This window comes from Ictidomys tridecemlineatus, unplaced genomic scaffold (genome assembly GCF_052094955.1).
Source record: "Ictidomys tridecemlineatus isolate mIctTri1 unplaced genomic scaffold, mIctTri1.hap1 Scaffold_182, whole genome shotgun sequence".
Lineage (NCBI taxonomy): Eukaryota > Metazoa > Chordata > Mammalia > Rodentia > Sciuridae > Ictidomys > Ictidomys tridecemlineatus.
In genome coordinates this window covers 44,231-63,126 of record NW_027521572.1, presented here as the reverse complement: position 1 = coordinate 63,126, position 18,896 = coordinate 44,231, and positions in this window count along the sequence as shown.

Here is an 18,896-nt window from a genome sequence, read left to right as displayed (position 1 = left end):
TTGGTCTAGAAGGGAACAAAAGACTGGGCGGTGGGAAGGACTTTCTGAGGGTGGCCCCCTCACCCTGTCCGCACTACCTTGACGCTCCAGGGACCCGCGCAGCTTCCAGCTTGGGCCTCGGATAGCTGCGCAGTGCAGCGAGAGAGCGGCCGCTCCAGCCATCCCGTCCCCTCCCGGCCTGGGACAGGGCGCGCGCGCCACTCACAAACTCAAAGATGAAGAGTAAGTCTGGGAAGGTAGCGAAGACCGAGAAGCCACTGGGCAGGGAGCTGCTACCCGAAGCCACTGCGGGAGCCATGCCGGCGAGCTGGCCTCAGCCTCGGGACTGGATGCGCACAGCTGCGGCTCCGACTGCTTGCTGACCACTCGCTTGCTGGCGAAGCCCAGTGGCTGGGCACCCCAGCTCTTGGGTTAAGAGCTGGGGCGTCCGGGGCATCAGAGGGCGGAGCCCCAGGCCTGCCCCGCCCCCGCCCCACCAGGGGACCTGGTCAGGGCGCCGCAGGGGCAGCCCAGAAACACACACAGAGCACTCTGTGGACTCGCGGAGCCAGGGACCCGGACCTGATGCCCGTGTTCCACCCAGGGCTGCCACCTCTCTGTCAGGATCCATGGGGCGCTTCAAGCTTTGCACTCCTTGCAGGTGATCGCAGTCCTTTGAGAATGATGGCCACCAATAGTCTGGTCTCTTAATCCTCCCCTAAGGGACCCCTCGGGTCACTATTGCTTTAACTCTTTAGTTGGGTCTCCATCTTTCCACTGGGTGTTTTAATGTGCAAGACCTCCGCGTCCTGGTTCACGGTGGGGCGGGTTCCCGGTTCTGACGGCCGCTGTAACCTGCTGGGTCTGCCTGGGAGTCAATGAGATGGCTCTGGCCATGGATAGATCCCTTCTTGGGTGGTGGGAACCTAGCAAGGGGAACCTCACACCCGCTCTGCCCTGGTCCTCTTGATGCAGTCGCTGTGTCTGAGTGAGGGAAGGGCTTGCTCTCACCTGCAGCGGTGCTGGGCAGGGTCACAGTGAATCCCCGTGGCAAAAAGGAGCATTGATAGAGATTGGAGTGGGATGACCACTCACCCCACCCCAAGAGCTTTGACTCTGTTGACCCTCGGGTTGTTTAATGTTTTTATCGTTTGTTCGTTGTTTTGCATTTTTTTCTTAACAATTTTGAAATTCTTATTTGCTTTTATTTTTAAATAAGCATCACACTCCCCTAGTTGCCCACTTAATTTATTATTCTCAGTATCACTGCTGAGTTTCCTTTACAACCGTGATAACCTGAAGCATGCCAGGAGGCAGTGGCGTCAGCTTTCAACTCACAGCCTACCTGTACCCAGGTCACTTCCCCCTCTAGCAGCTCTGTTCCCTTTCCAGCTGCTAGAAAGAGAGGAAAGGAAATTTCTTCACTTGTTTTCCAAAGCAAATGCCCTCTCCCTTGACTTATGAAAGGGACCAGGCATTTGAAATGAGAAAGTCCCATTCTGCCTTGGTGAGCCTCTTCCGGGTCTTCCACCTTGGTGTCTTGGAACTGGCAGGACCTCTTTGGCTATGAGGGGCTGCAGGGTTTTCTGGGGCCCTCCCCTCTTGTCCTCACTTACGCTGGGCGTCTTCCAGCTTGTAAAGTGGACCTCATGGCTCCCAAGAGAACATCTTCCTCCCAAGGAAACTGTAGACAATCCTGAAAGCCAAGTGGCCACAGAAAGTCACCCAGGGCACAGGATGACCATAACCCTCCAGCAAATCCGGCCAGAGTGGCTTAGCAATTTCTCTGTGGTTTATACTAATTGGAAACTCACACAAAGCTCCTGCCCACTCAATACTCAATTAGCTGTGTTTTGGTTTGGTTTGTTATTTCACTACCTCTTTCAACCCTTTGTTGCTAAAGTCCTTCATGCTTGGGCCAGTGACTTTGGGGGAAAACCTGGTTCCTGGTGCACCCCACGGAGGCTCCAAAGAGCCAGCCCTCCCTGGGTAAGGTATGGGTGGAGGAGTCTCTGAAAGACACTACAGAGGATTAGGAGGGCTCCTGGGTCCAGGACAGGAGGCTTGTCCTTATCTGGTGAGCCTTCATTTCACCTGGAGTCCTTTGCCTGATGCTCATCTTCTTTTCCAAACTCAAAACACTGGAATGTCTCCTGTCCCCATCCCCACTGCCATTTCTATCCCTGATGCAGTATAACCTTGGCAGTCAACAAGGGACCCAGCCCTGTGTTCTGTTCTCAGTAAATATTTCCCACTATCAGAAGGCCCCAGTCTCATCTGGGCCAGGTGCCCAGAGAAGAAGTGGAACAACCCGGGTTGAACATAAAGAGCACTGGCAAATCTAGATGGGCCTCTTCACTTGACAGCAAAGCCTCCCCAGGAAGTTCTGGGCCCCTCCTGATGATTTGAGAGGTTTGTATTTGTAAGAAGTCTAGGATCTCAACTTGGTTTCCAGCAGGATATGAAAAAAAAAAAGACCCACTTCAGCCAGCAATTCTCTGCAGGGGCCTGAGTCTTCCCAATAGCACAATGGGTGTGAATGCTGCGGGTCTGGTGTGAATCTGGGCTTCCTCAAACTATCTGATGGCCTAGGGCAGGTTTCTACCAAGTAGAAACTGAAGGTCGATTGCTGTGCAGCTGAGTCAGAAAAAGGTCACCTCCAGCTTACCTGTGGGTAGGGAGGGAAGAGATGGGAAAGTGGGACGTGTTCAGGGAAAGACTCATGGGGTAGGAATTGCCAATGAATAGCAGCAGAGGCAATTTGGTTTTGAGATCAGTAAGAGGACTCCCTCTTTATGGATGAGGTAACAACCTCAGAAAGGTTAGGCAGCTGCTTGTGGAACTCAGCCTTGAACATGAGGCTGCCGACCTCCAAAGCTGCAAGCACTTGATTGAAACCATGCTTGAGATGGGCAGATGCCCTGTCAAATGCCAAGCTCCATACATCATCAGGTGTGGCTCTGGCCCTTGCTCCCTGGAGCATCTATATGCTGCTGACAGGCCCTGGGACCTTCCTTCCCCTGACAGGGGACATAGGAAGGTGGGGTCATTTCTTCCTGGTAGGGGTGAGAAAGCTGGGAACATGCCTGCTTCAGAGCTACCCAGAGCAGTGAATTAATTTTCATGGATGGCATGAGACACTGAGGACCCCTGCTGGGAGGATGGGGTAATGCAGCCACAGCTGCCTTGACCCTAGATGTGGAGAGGAGACAGCTTTACCAGGGCCTAAGCACCCAGCTCTGCCACAGCTACTTAGCCCACGTGATCTCGTTTGGTCCCAGAGTCTCTCTGGTGGGTGTCACCCCACCATCCAGGCTCAGAGTGGGTGGTAGTATGTCCAGGTCACGTGGTGGCCAAGAAAAGCTGTCCTCTTGAATCTAGCAGGCAGGCTGCCCCACTCCTCTGTGCCCACTGTACAAAGCCACAGACTTGAAAACTAGAAGTGGCAGTTGTTCACCAGAGGGCTGTCCTCTGTTGGCCCCAGGGGGTGCCATGTGCTGGGGACAACGAGCCGCAGAGTCCCTCTTTCTTCTTTCCCAGCCTCTCTGGGCTCATGCTGTCTAGTGCTCTGGCATTCTGAGCACAGAGCTGGGCTGGCATTGTCTGGGAGTCTCCAGGAAGAAGGCAAGTCCTTCTCCTCTGGAGAGTTCCATCTGAAAGGGATGTCACACTCGTGTTGGTGGATACTTGGCCAGGCCCCTCTTTGGCTGGCTGGGTCTGCACTGGGCCCTTTCCCTGTCACCATAGGCCAAGTACCAAGGGGTGGCATCTTAGTCTGTTCAGGCTGTTGTCACAAACTGGGGAAATTATAAACAACAAAGATTCAAGTCCAGGGAAGGCACTGGCAGATTTTTCTGGGGAGGCCAACTCTGGTTCTTCTCTCCGATGGTGCCTTCTTGCTCTCTGAGGGGTCTCTGGCCTCTTTTACAAGGGCACTCATCCTATCCTTGGGAAGGGGCTCCTCCCTGTGACCTAATTACTTCCCAAAGGCCCCCCTCCTGATAGAACCACCTTAGGGGTTAAATTTCTACACATAAATTTTTGGGGGGACACAACATTCAGACCAAAGCAGCTGGCACAGAGACTAATCCTTCTGCAGTAAGTTGAGGTGGGAGCAGTTTGCAGCAGAGTCCCCACTTCTGGGCACTTCTAGGGTGGCAACTGTGTTCCTGCCCTGCAGATGCAAACTGAATAGAGGTCCCCAGCCTGCATTCCCTCATGAGTCCAAGTTCAGTTTGCGCTGGGCAAAGAGGAGCCCATAGAGGAGGGTGGACATCACCTTGGCCTTTATGAAGTGCATTCTAGGGTCCAGACATAATAAATGTGTGCTGTTGTTTTGTGCTGGATGTGGGGTCGGGGAGCCCCAAGAGAATCAACCAGCATAGCTCGTCCTGGCTTAGGGCTGGGTGCTCGAGGAAGGAGGTGCCCTATAGCTGCTGGGCAGGGGCGAACCAGGTGGTGGGGAGAGAGGTTTCTGGGTTTCTGATACAGGAACAGACAGCCCCTGGGCCCTCATCTCCTGGGGTTCCGGGGGCACACGATGTCTCATGCTACACGCCTGAAAGATTACATAAGGACACCAATAGGTAGAGTCAAGCCAGGCAGTGAAGAGGAGAGAAGGCAAACGTGAGCAGATGGGAATCCAGGGCAGAGGAAGAACTGCAGCCAGGGCTGGTGCTGGCCAGAGAGACAGGGGGCCCACAGGCTACATTGAATTGGGGTGTGAAGAGGAGAGGGAGAAGGGATGCCAGGCCCAGGCAAGGGTGCAGAAGCTGGGGAACAGGAAGCCCTTGACCCATGTCAGGAGCAGGGTGGCTGCTGAGCAGGGCTGGAAAGAACTGGGCAGTTCTGGGCTCATGGAAAAGAGTCAAAAGTCCTCGGGCAGGAAGCACAGGTGGCAGGCACTGTGTGGCTTCCCTCTAGCTAACCCAAGGGCAGCTGTCGCAGCTCCTGCCTGCTAGGAGACGGTCCTCACTGCCCAGGGTGGGGGCCCAGCACCTCTGCATGGCAGCTCAGCACCCGCCCAGCAAGTTGCACCAGGAATTTGGCCCAAGTTGAATGAAACCTCAGGAAACGTGAACTCCACAGAGCAGGCGGGGCCAGTGGGTCCTGGGAATGCAGTCCTAGCAGGTTTGGGGCTAGGCAGGGGCTCCTTTTCTTGAGATTTCACTAACAACACCCTCAGATAGCCTTCACCACACAGCAGGCCTCCTGAGATGCCCAGCTGGCTGCTGAGAAAATACCAGAAGTGAGCAGCCACGCCCCAGAACCAGCCTGACCCCAGGCTTCTCCTTCTCAAGCATGTACTTGGGCCTTTCTCTAAAACCCTCTGGCTCTGGAACTGACCCCCTCATGCGTGACCAGGGGCCCACCTTCTAGAGAGACCATGTTGCCCTTCGACAGTGGGGGACCTCTGACCTCGCCCTTCTGCCACCGATGGTAACCGTGGACACTCTTGGACTGTAGATTTTTATTTAGTGTTCCTGTTTTCTGTTGGAAAAAAATACTCCCATGCTTGGAAAGCAGCAGAAGAGCACTGGAGGGTGCCCACCCCTTCTTCCAAATCAGGGCAACTGTCTCATCTCTGTAGGTGGTGGTGGTGGTTTTTGTTGTTGTTATTATTATTATTTTAGAATTCATGTAGAGATGGATTCATTCATTCTCTGGACTTCTATTTCCAGGAAGTGATACATCCATTCATTCAGCCTCCAGGTGAAGACCCTCCAAAGCTGCCTGAGCACAGGCCACCAGGCTGGACATGGAGGTGCCTTGGGAGCCTGGGAGGTGACAGCAGGGCCAGCACACCGCAGGCATTTCAGGGTGGGGGCCGTGGAGCCCTGGCGGAGGCTGAGGGAGTGCCCCTTTGGGGAGGTGCCAATGTTTCCTCAGTCCTGAATCAACTTGGAACAGAGTTCAAAGAAGCAAGGAGGTGGTACCAGCCCAGAGGTCCCTGAGTTGACCCACCGGCCCTGGAGATATGGAATGGCATGAGATCAGAAAACAGTAAAACCATAAATCTCAACCAAAGCAGAATCCAAACTTGCTGCAAAAGAATGGAATGTTCTCCTGGGCGTGAGCAGGAGCTTGCTCCCTGGTCTCTGGACACCCAGTGCTGAGCGCACGGGGAGGGCAGTGCATGCTCACTAAAGGACAGGGAGAGAGGGGAAAGCAGGCAAGGGAAGCCCATGACTCCCCGGGGTTTCCTAACCTCCTCACTCTTGTCACCAAGTGTGTTCCTTAGTGATTGCTCCTGACACAACAAATAGGTCAGTTCTCCCAGCTCTAGGGCCTAAAGAGGCAGGAAGAGCTCCCGGCTGCCCCGGGGCTTGTTCTGTGGCTCAGAGCAGCCGAGCTTGAAAGGAAGGGAGGGGCCTCGTCCTGACCCCCTGGATAGCAGAGGAGGCCTCCAGAGGTGCACCCCAGAGGCTCATGGGCGTGGAAGCCCAGGAGGTGGGGGGCCTACAAGGAGAAGGGCTGGGGCCTCAGCTGACCAGCCATTGCACCACCGAGGTGATTTAGACCCACCACCTCTGCCTCACCTTCCAGATCCTGCACCCCCTAGACTGTCTGCAACCCCAGACCCTGCACCCCTAGACTCTGAACCCCCAGACCCTGCACTCCTCAGACTCTGTACCCACAGACCCTGTACCCCCTAGACTCTGCACCCCTAGACTCTGCACCCCCAGACCCTGCACTCCTCAGACTCTGTACCCTCAGACCCTGCACCCCCTAGATTCTGCACTCCCAGATCCTGCACTCCTCAGACTGTGCACCCCCAGACCCTGTACCCCCTAGACCCCACTATCTTCCCAAACCAGCAGTTCCCAGATCTCCTCACTTCTCAGATCCATCAAGTCCCCAAATTCCTTAAAAAATTGGAGAGACCAGATCCCTGGCCCCAGCAGATCCCCTGAGTATGTCACCTCTCCCCACCGTGTCCAATCCACTCAGCTCAGGATGGTCACCAGACCCAGGACCTCTGTGTCTGCACGGGGGGGGGGACACCCTGTGGGGGGTGGGGGTGGAAGACAGTAGACATCTAGATACTGGCAGGAAGGTGGCAGGAGAGTGTCCCTGGGAGGTGAAGAGAGGAAGTCACAGGCCAATATATAAATATAATCCTTTTTTTCTCTTTAAAATAATAAATAAAAGCTTATACATTCTTGGCTAAATAAGCACTAGGAAGCCAGAGCCAAGTGTTTCATGGTGGGGACAGGATTGGTGGGTGAGGGAGTGGGTATAAGCATGCAGAAAACAACTCCAACATAGAGGAGGGGCTCACGGGGGCCCCGTGGCGGGCGGAGCCATTGCCTGGCTTGTTTGGGGCCCTGGGTGCCATCTTCAGCACCACATAGAAATAATGAAATCAAGGTCACTAACAACTAAGAAACACACTAAAGGAGGGGTCACCTCTGCCGCGGCCGCTGCCCCGCTGTGCCACCTCTGCCTGTGGCACAGCTCTGACTGTGGACAGAGACTTTGTACTCAGGGGTCCCTGTTTCTAGGGACAGTCCCCCCCTACTGCCCCACCTCTCACTACAGGCCTGGAGGTATGGCTGGACAGACTGCGGCATGCCTGAGGCCTGGGACGGCTGATAGACCTATGTCCCTGTCCCCAGAGGCCTCCGACCTGGGAGCACCCGGCTCTTAGCTTGCTGGTCTCAGGCCATGGCATGTGGCAGCCCCTGGCTTAGGTTTCCAGAGGAACCTGGCCCCTGAGGTGCCAGGCAGGGCTGAGCCACTCTTCTTACCACGTTGCCCCCCCTCTGGTCCCGTGTTGAAGGCACAGAGACACCTGAGAGCCCTCAGATTCCAGAGTGAGCTCGGGACCTGACTGGCTGTGTCCCTTCTGTTATGTACTCAATATGCAACTTCAGACGAGTGACTTGGCCTCTCTGTGCCTCAGTTTCCTGGTCTATGCAATGGTGACAGTAATCCCTCCGTCACAGGGTTATTGGGGATTAACAAGATAAAACATGTTGAGCAGCCTCTTCGGAGCCCAGGAAGGGTGTGGGCACGGGTGCAGGCACTAGCAGGGCCACAGGTTGACCAGGAACTCATCCCCTTCCCACACACAGGGCCCTTTCACATCGTCCTTGCCCAACAGAACTGCAGAGCCACAGCTGAGGGGTGGGTGCATTGCCAGTGACCACACAGCTCCGTCCACCACTGGCTTCACAGGGCTCCAGGGAGAATTGAATTCATAGAAGCCCCAGGGTTTCCCTCGGCCCAGTGGAAACCCCACCCCATGGGCTCCTTCCTGCGCTGCTCCTGTGCCACCACCTGGCACCATGTCATGGGGTGTGTGGGCAGGTGGCACTGGGCCTCGCCAAGCCTTAGTCACCTGGTCAGCCACCTCTGGAGATGTCACCTGGGTGGCCTCTCCCAGGGTGTTCAGAGCCCTCCAAGTCCACATGTGGGGACCACCCAGGCCTGCTGGAGGCTGCGTGGTCCTGCCTGTCTGGCCTGGCTCCGGTCCTGAGTGGTGCCTTCTACCCAGCAGGCTCCCTTGGCCTCTGTGATGACCTTTGGTTTCCTGCTCTGTCACGGTCACATGAGGGGCTGGGTGGCCTTGCCCACCCTGCCACAGTGCCTGCTGGGAGCAGTGGAGGAGAGTCCTGCTTTCCTGTCCTTGTTCTGCCCTGCTGTCATCTGTCCCCCCTACCCCCAGCTTCCAGTCCTGAACCAGCTTTGTCACCAAGTCCCCTTCCCTCTCCAGATCTCTGGGACTGCACAGTCTTTCTTCTGGTCACTAACTGTAGTGTGATTGCCTCAGGTGACCTGATGAGTAGGGGCTCCCCTTGGTTCAGGGGTCCCCTGCGCTCACTGTTTGTCCCGTGCTATCTCATCTCACTGCCTGACCACTTTTCCTTTAACTGGCAATGTCACCCTTGTAAACAGAAAACACGGTATGTGTCACGGAGCTGAGAATACACGCCTCAGAAACTGGCAGCAGGGCGGAGCCGGGAGATTCTGTGGCCAACCAAGGTCTCCAGGGGGCTGAGAAAGTGTGGAGATGTGTCCCAAGGGCAGCCTGGTAACCACTGGCCTCCACTCTGGCTCTGCCAGCCCAGAGGTGCTGGGCACTCTAGTGCACCCTATAAGGTCCCTGCCCGGGATGAGGTCAAGGTGAGGGACTTGGGCAGGTGCATCTGCAGCTGTATGGGATGCACTTGGAGAAGGGGCAGTGTTAGGGTCTGTAAACAAGTCAGGATGGCACCTGGCATTTTGCCAGAGGGAGTGGTTTGTGAAGTAACGCCAGCAAGACATTAAGTGTGGAGATTCCTTATTGGTTGACTGCTGTATCTATTTTATGCTAATTAAGATAAGCTGTGTGGAATGTATATATACCCCTCCCGTCCTACAATAAAGGGCTCTCACTCCTGCTGCATCAATGTACACAAGTTGCTCGTCACCCCCCCCCCTCGGTTATTTTGCTGCAGCCAGACTGCCGCAGGGCAGAGGCTGAGCCCCACCTGGGGAGGGGTCCTGTCACTCAACTGCTTGTCACCTTGCCTTCTCAAGCTCTTTAAGTGTTGGCAGTCCCAGGGACTTGGGACGGTATTTACAGGCCCTCTCTGTTGTTGTGCTTTGGATCTTCAGTGTCCCAAAGGCCCTATGCTAAGGGCTTGGTCACCCGCCTGGGAAGGGTTGGAAGCTCGGGGCAGGGCCTCATAGGAGGATGGACAGATCTCTGGGGGCTGCCCTTGAAGCAGGGATGGGGCTTCAGCCTCTTCTGAATCTCTCTGCTCCTGACCTCCACAAGGTGAGTAGTATCCTCCACCATGTGGTCCTCACTGCCAGGGGCTGCCTTGCCACAGGCCCCAAAGTGGCAGATCCAAGTAACCATGGACAGAAACCAGGGCCCCCATTGGATGGACCTTTCCCTGTCTGAGTTGGTCTGGGGTTCGTGCTGGGAAGGGGAGCGAGCACACTAGCTCCCCAGGCGCCAGGCCTGGGGCAAATCTCTTTCCCATCCTCTCGGGGTTCTCAGGGCCTGCGGCTCTGGCACCGGGGCTTGGAGCCCGATGGTGGTCACCTGCTTCCCCTCATGGCTGCTCCGCTCCTGTGTGGACGTTTCCCTTCCTTTTTGTTCTGGTCTTCATAGTCACCAAGTTCTTCCTGTGTTGGAAAGCAGGGACAAGTGTGGTGGCTGGCCACCAAACCCTGCAACCCCAACAGTCCCTAAGTCATGGGGAGAAGGGAGGCAGGACACTAGGTTCCTGCCCCTGGGCCCTGTCTGTCACGGCATCCAGTAGTAAAAAATAGTCACTTGGGCTTGTTTCCATCAGCTGCGGCCTGAGTGACCAGGTCTGTAGCAAGAAGAGAATTTTGACTCAAATGAGCAGCAGAGTCCCCAGAGGGCCCCTAGGGCTAAATGCAGAGCAGAAGGCTGGATGGGACCACTGGGTAAAACACTCAGCAGGAGCTGGGCACAGAGGTGAACACCTGTAATCCCAGTGACTCTGGAGGATGAGGCAGGAGGATTGAAATTTTGAGGTCAGCCTCAGCAATTCAGCAAGGCCCTAAGCAACTTAGAGAGACCCTGAATCAAAATAAAAAGTAAAAATGGCTGGAGATGTGGCTCAGTGGTTAAGCACCCCTGGGTTCAATCCCTAGGATGGATGGATAGATGGATGGATGGATGGATGGATGGATGGATAGATAAATGAATAAATAAATAAATAAATAAAACAGAGTTGAGAGTTTGGGGTCTCTGATGATACCTTGGTGGACTCATGAGACGTGGTCAGGAGGGGAGTGTCTGGGTACATTCCCGGGCCATGGTGGAGGTCTGGCAGTTACCGGGCAGCAGGAGGTGGCAGGTGGTCTAGTGCTTTATTAGTAACTGAGGGAAACAGGTGGTAGTGGAGGTCCTGGCCCTGCACACAGACAGTGGTGACATCCATAGGGTTCCCTCAGGCCTGGAATCCCAAGGGCAAATATTTTGGCAGATTCAAGAATTCAAGAGGCTCGTGAACTGAGCCAATGGCAAACTCAGAACCATCACCACATACCCAGTCACCACGGAAGAGAAGCCACTCCTGCTGTGTGCCGCTCCTCAGCTCCTCAAGGACAGGGCGCCTCAGGGGGGCTGCTGGGCTGGTGGCCTCGCTCTCCCGGGGCCAGTTTGCTGGCCTGGGTTGTCTGGGATATGGCTTGGGGTGTCCTCTACAGTGAATGCCCCTGGAGGGGACAAGGACCTCTTTTGTGGCTCTATGGTTTTATAACAAGACTGAGCTGCTGGTGGAGCTGGAAGGAGAGACCGGTTTGGAAGCAGCCGGTGACTCTCAGTCCCAGGTGCTGTGGGTGCACAGTTAGCAGGGCCGGGGTTTGCCCAGGCAGGTCCTGAGAGCTCTGCAGCAGCAGGTCGTCAAACACATGGCCTGATTAGGGCACCTGTTGTTAAGAGTGGGACAAGTTCTTTACCAATTAAAATGTCCACATAACAAGATGGTGAGGTCATGGGCCCCAGAGACAGGCCAGCCCTGCTCAGTGGAATGGCACATGGGCCTCAGCACTCACCACGTTTGATCCAAATCATTTCTCATTTGGAGGATTTGGACCTCTGGATTGCAAACTGATAACATCCGGATCAATTGTCACAAAACCAATAATCGACATAAAATGGTGAGCACTTACACCTGACAGGCTTCTGTTATCTGGTGTTATTTTTCCTCTGGGACATTTGTTACCAAGGAGGTTGTATCAGCCAGCTTTTCATCACTGTAATGAAATAACCTGAGATGATCATTTATCAAGAAAAGAAGTTTGTTTAGTTCACAGTTTTGCAGGTTCAAAGGCATAGTGCTAGCATCAGTTCAGATCTGGCAGAGGCCTTGGGTGGCACATTGCAAGGGGGGACGGGGATTCTGTCTGAGGGTCTGCTCTCTCTGCCTCTCCTTATACAGCCACCAGGGTTCCCTCATGGGGGCTCTACCCAGTGACCTTGCCTAAACCTAATCACTTTCCAAACCCCCCACACTCTAAAGTCCATAGCAGGGATAATTTTTCCACCCTTTTAATTTCGTTAACACATGGCTTCAGGATTTGACCTCTGCCTGAGTTGGGAATGAACCACATTGAAGCCACAGGCGAGGAGCTGTTGGTTCTATCACAGGGGCCTCAGGTTATTCTGGAATGATTTTTTTTTCCAGAATTGGGGATGGAACCCAAGGTCTTGTGAATTCCAGGCAAGTGCTCTACCCCTCAGCCACGTCTCCAGCCTTTGGAATATGATTTTTTTTTTTTATCTACTAAGGGAAGCCTTAAAAATCTCTCTTTCCTGGGCTGGGGATATAGCTCAGTGGAGACAGTTTTCCTGGCATGCACAGGGCCCTGAGTTCAATCCCCAGTATTGCAAAGAGAAGAAAGAAAAAAAAATCTCCCTTGTCATCCACACTGCCTGTGGCAATGGCCCTAGGATTCACGATTCCCTGGAGAGGGTCAGAGAGAAAGTCTGATTGATCATCACTCCAAGAGCTCAAACATGCAAGAAGGGTTTTGGGGTGGTGGAAATTTAGGCTCCAGCCACATTCCACTTGCCTAGATGGGCAGGCGTCTGACCCCTGAGACAGTCTATGGTGGTCGCCTGTCCAGCCTCCAGCTCTTCTGATGCAGGGCAGGATGGGAATCCAGGCAGCCAGGGGGGACATCACTAAGAGGTCTCCCATGTGATGAGACGTAGGGACACTGAAGCAGGACCCCCTCCCCACCCACAGCGAGTTCCTGGGGAAGCTTCTTAGTGTCAGCGTGAGGCACAAGAGGGTCAGGAGCCTGGCACAGAGAGGCTAAGGGATAAAAAAGGGACCCAGAAAAGTTTGTCCTGTTGCCACTTAGAGAGGAGTTCCTTGGGCCCCACGGGCCTCGTGATTAACCCACTGCCCGAGACCTGCAGGATAATGACAGTTCTCTGTCACCTTTTCTAAGAGCCAGCCTGCATGTGCTGAGATATGAATGAGTGTCCTGGTCACACCTGTAGCAACCCAATCTTAGGAGGGAGACAGGGGTGTCCAGCTGAGGCCTGAACTGTGCCTCGCATATGTGGACACTCGTGACGTCGATCCTGTTTGGGGTGTCTGTGAGGCTTTACCCTGGTGGACTGTCTCCGAGGCAGCGCCCCAACAGCCATAAGAACATGCAAATGGGGCTCTCTGCCGACCAGGCATCCAGTGCTAACCCTGCTGCCCAAAGTCTGGCTAATCGTGTTGACCCCTGGGTCCTGTCCTGCCAGGGACATGCTGGCTGAGGATGGCTAGTAATGCCCTGAGCAGGCCTGTGGACTCCCCCTGCAGCCCATCTCAGGACCCCTAATAACCAAGGAACTCAGAGGGAGTGACCTCCTCTACCACTCTGAGGACAGGCGAGGCCACCCCTGCTCTCAATGGCAGCCACCGGAGGGCCAGGTCTGCCCCACCCCACACCAGGGGGGCTGCAGGCTACCCATGTGTGCAGTTCTGTCCTTGTGACCTGAAACCTGATGGGCACCAGGGTGGGGGCTCACAGGCTTGGGCGCTGCCCAAGCCTCATTTTCAATAGATGACGGCTACTTCTTCTCTAGTGGCTGGGCTTGAGCCAGCTTCTGTGTCGCTGGGACCCACAGGCCTGACCAAAAAAGAGTGGAGGAGGAAGTGTCCTCTGACTCACGGTTTCGGAGGCTTAGTTCACGGGTGGCCGACTGCACAGCTGGGGCCAGAGGTGTGGCAGGACTTCAGGATGGAAATGCGTGTGGCTCTCAGCAGTCAGGACACAGAGACAAAGAGCTGGGAGCCAGGGACAAAGCACCAACCAACCGCAGAGTCATGCCCCTGGTGACCCACTTCCTCCAGCCACAGCCCACCTGCCTGCATTACCGCCCAGTTAATCCCCATCAGGGGTTCAGCCACCCAGGCTCGCATGACCCATCAGCTCACCTCCGAACACTTGCACTGTCTCACACATGACCTTTTGGGGGACACCTCACATCTAAACCACAGTGCCGAAAGCTTGGTCCTTGTCCCCAATGTCAATCCATTAAGGAGGACACGGCTTTGAGAAAAGGGAAAAAGAAGGTTTATTACTTTACTAGCAAAAGAGAAACACAGGGGACTCCTGTGCCTGAGGCTTGGATTCTGTCCCTCAGCAGGGACAGGGGGCTTTCACAGAGGTGACTCAAAGGCAGAATTCCAGGTGTCCTCTGCTGGAGTTGACACTCACTGGTTAACTAGGAGAGAATTCTGCAAAGTCTGGATGACTCTGTTCCTGTGGTGGGTGTGTGCTCAGGGACAGTACTCTTTGCCTAGGATGGGGAAGACAGGTGATCCTGTTTCCCCTGAAATTAGGGAGAGGGGGAGTTTGGGGAGGAGCAGGAAGAGAGGAAGAGAAAGAATCGTCCATTTAAAGAACAAGTCTCAGGGCAGGGCAGCAAGGGCTATGTGCAAAGCACAAAGTGGACACTGTGGAAATAGCACGAAGCCAAGAGGCAGCTCCTTGCACCAGAAGCCTGTTTCCCACTCACAGCCTCATGGGTGGTCCAGAGACTCCAGGAGGGGAGGCTGCAGGGGCATCTGCTGCAGAGTCTCTGAGGGTCCTCGCGGACCTAGTGACAGCAACAAGGTATGCTACCCAACACCTTCCTCCATGAAGGCCCCTGAAAGCCTCAGAATTAGGGTTCGGCCCCAGAAGTGATAAAGAAATGCCAACACTGAGCACCCAGGAAGGGCCATGCCAGTGGCCGCTGCTCCAGTTGCCCTGAGGTGGCCCCACTTCTGCTGGTGTCCAGTCCCCAGAGCCTAGCCAGTTAGCATGCTCAGGTTGGCAGGGAGGGACTTGAAAGACCCAGGAGCGGGGGAAATCAAGCTCCAGTTCAGCCCCATACTCCTCCTCCAGGCCAGAAACCCCTCAGTGAGTGGGGAGCAGCCCCAAGAGGCCCAGCCAGAGCCAGCCCTGGGCCTCACCCTGCCATTGTTGAAGAAGGATTAAAGCTTCTTTTGACAGGGGACACAAAGGCACTCAGACAGAGCAGGCCACCAGGCAGGGCCGTGCAAGGGTTGCACCAGAGTCAGCCTCCAGCACGCGGGGGCTGTCTGGGACACTTGTGTTTGGCCACTGGAGAGGGCTGGCTAGTTTAAATCATGGTGCAGGCTCCGGGGCCAGGGCTGTCCCTGGTTGTCAGGTAACTGATCCCGGATGATTGGGGCTGGTGTACTGTGGCCTGCAGTATGAGGTCCCTACCAGGGAAGTGTTGGGGTGCCGGCCTCTTTTGTAGGGGATGGATGTCAGGGACTGAACTCAGGGTCACTCAAACCCTGAACCACATCCTGTTTTGTATTTTATTTAGAGACAGGATCTCTCTGAGTTGCTTAGGTCCTCACTTTTGCTGAGGCTGGCTTTGAACTCAAGATCCTCCTGCCTCAGCCTCCTGAGTCGCTGGGATTTCAGGTGAGTGCCACAGTGCCCAGCAATGCACTTCATTAAAAGAAAAAAAGAAAAAAAACAACTGTTTTACAACTGTGCAGGTGTTGGGACCTCTTTCTGGCCTGCAGGAATCACCAGACCTGGTGACTCCCGTACCAAGTGGTGGTCTAGACCAATAGTGGTAACCCCCGCCCCCGGCTGCCACTTACTAGCACCTAAGCATGTGACCCAGCAGGGTCAAGGGCAGAGCTCACTCAGATCCCAGGCCCTTCTTCCTGGAGCTTCTGCCTGGGGGGAGAGGTCTGCTGCCGTGGCCATCTCACCCGTCGGGGATGGAGGGGTCTTGCCCGAGGTTATGGGGAGGAACCAACCTCGTCATCAATAGATGGCCCTGATAAGATGGACACAATTTATAGCCCTGTGGACTCATAGCTTGGGAGAGGACCAAGGGCTGGTGGACCAGGGGGACAGCAGGCTTTGTGGTGTTAAGAGGGGGTGCAGCTGCCTGGTGACTAGGTCTGCAGGCTGACAAGGCACTGAGTCTACCCCATAGGAATAAGCAGGAAATGGTCCTGGGCCCTGGACAGGGAGGGTGTTTGACTAGAAGACCTGAGAGAGGTGGGGAGGGGACTTGAGGTCAGGTCACTCAGGGCCCTTGGGTTTCAGCAGGCACTCAATATTGTTAATATTAATTTGAGGTCTTCGACCTCAGGGGGGAGTTTCTGAGATGGAACCCTTTCTGTCCTTAGGCCTTAAGGTGTGAGGAGTGAAGTCTGATGCGCATTTGATACACCAAACCACACAAGGCCCCACGGTGACCCACCTTGGGCCCAGGAAGAATCAAACACAGGCAAAGCCACATTAGGACTTCTGCTCAAGGCAGGAGGACAGCGCTTGGGGGACAGAGACCCCCTCGATGGGTGTGGTCAGCTGGGATGGGGCAACGCATGGCCACTGTAGCAGCAACCTACCCTTGGTACCAGGCAAGTGGTCAGGCGCTGCTGTCAGAGCAGGAGAGCCACAGCCCCTCTGCTGTCATCTTCGGTCAATAAGATTCAAAGGCCCTTGTATCTGCCAACCGTCAGGCAGGGTATGCCTGTGTTCCTGGTCCCCGCCAGGGCAGGACAGACCCGGGGCCCTGGAAGGGCCTGGAAGCCAAGGCGTCATAGCTCGAGACCAGCCATCCTGCTCCTATCCAGACCAGCAAAACTGATGAAAAACTGAACAGGTTATTAAGTAATAGATTACAGGATGGATTTTGATGTTGCCTATAAAATGCGAATTTACAGCGATATTTAAAGATTGTGACTGGTGGGGTTGGCATATTTTGTCCTCACCAGCCTTTGCCAGTTTGAGTCACCTCTTAATCGTGCCACTCCTGTTCTGCTACTCCACCCATAGTACCCAGGCTCAAGGGTCCCTCTACCTCTGGGCACCCTGCGTCTCTGGTTGAGGCAGGTTTTTGGTGCAGGAGAGATTAACCAGATTCCTGGGCTTTATAATTCTAATAGCTTCTGCCCTACACTCACCAATTCAAACAGCTAGTTTTCACTCCTGCATTTAATTTCAGCCAACAATTGACAATTTCTTTTTTGCCCCCAATTGTACTCTGAGCCACATCCCCAGCCCTTTTTATTTTTTAATTTGAGACAGGGTCTTATTAAATTGCCCAGACTGGCCTTGAACTTGAAACTCTCCTGTCTCATCCTCCTAAGTTGCTGGGATGAAAGGCATGCCACGGTATCCAATGACATGTTTAAATTAGAATCAAAAGGCAAACTTCTACTCTCCTGGCTTGAATTTTTTTTGGGGGGGGCCCACTGGGGATTGAACCCAGAGGTGCTTTACCACTGACTTGTGTTCCCAGTGCCTTTTAGTTTTATTTTGAGGCAGGGTCTCACAGAGTTGCTGAGGCTGGCTCCATTTGCAATCCTGCTGCCTCAGCCTCCTGTGTCAGGGGTTACAGGTGTGCACCACGATGCCTGGCCTGGACCACATTCTTTTACACCTGACAGTACTCCTAGAATTTGGGAACTTCACATGCAAAATTATCAGTATGGGTTTGGTTAATTCTCAAATAATCCTGTGCTTCATTCTAAACACCCCTGGGTGGTGCTGACCCTGAGATGGAGGAGCAGGAAGGCTTTGGGTGACCAGGGACTGCCCGGCTGGCTCTCCTTGGTCAGGCACTGCTGTCAGAGCAAGAGAGCAACAACCAGCTCCTCCCTGGCCACGCTGCTTCTCTCTCAAGGGGATGCACCAATTTTTAAGTGACTGTAACAGAAACAGGTGGCCTTGAGCCAAGCTGGGAGAGAGGCCGCCACACTGGGCTCACAGGGACATTGGGACCCAGGATAGGGGAGCATCTTCAGCCACGTGACAGTGACGCTTCAGCCAATGGTGGACTGCATACACTGACCATGGTCCTGTCTGATTATATTCCCAGTGACAGCATAGATGTCTTGGTGGCATAAGCACACCTGGGGTGTTGGGTCAGTGACAACAATCCCCTCACGCTGCGTTTGTCAGCACGTGTCTCTGGGATTCATCAACACACGGCTCTACTGTGAATGCCTACTGAAGGACGTGTTAAATGACAACCCCCAAGACGGTGTGACCAGGAGGAGGGAGGGGGGAAAAGAACAGAATGTGGATCCCTTCCCAGTAAATCCTTTCCCAGTGACAGGACAATCCCTGGGAGGGAGACACACATCAGTCCTAAAATGGCAGTCCCCGGGAGGAGGATAAACACTGATTCTTTCCCAGCAAATTCTTCCCCATGACAGGAAAGCCACACATGAATCCTGTCCCAGTGACAATGCAATGACCCCCAGAGGACAAGGTAGGCACTAGGCGCTGAGCTCTGAACTCCCTATCCTTGCCCAGTAAAAACAAGTCTCAAGTTTTCACAATTTCTTTCCTAGATGCCTGAACTGACAAGTCACCTCAATGAAACCTACAAAACCCCAAACCCTCCTGTAATTGGTGGCCATTTTCTGCCCAAGAAGTGAGCCCCTTAGATGCCCGACTCCACTGCTGAATAAGAGACACTGCTGATCTGTGAGGATTGTCCCCAGCTCTGTCATTTGTGCTTACAGCAGGTGCCCAGCAAGTGCCTGTCAATAGTGAGCTGGAGTTGGTCCTCAAGCCCAGACTCTGTGCTTGTCCACCCCCTTGGATTCCCAGACTCAGGGACCTCAACACCAAGGCCTCCCAGCCTCTGTGGAGGTAGGTGCTGGCCCTCTGTGGGGGTGGGAGAGGCAGGTATCTGGAACCTTACGCCAAGGCCACTGAGCTGCAGCCTCTCAGAGCTCCTGGGTCACCAGAAAGATCCCAGGGGTCTTCAGAAATAGGACTGCTGGGCCTGCAGGGCTCTGGGGTGGTGGCCCCCACTTCACACCTGCCTCGAATCCCCCCCCCCAAAACCAGGACATTCCACTCCATCCCTGGGAGACACCTGGGAGAGTGTCGCCTGATACCTGTCTTCTCACAGGTGCGGTCCTGAAGGGGGAAATATCCAC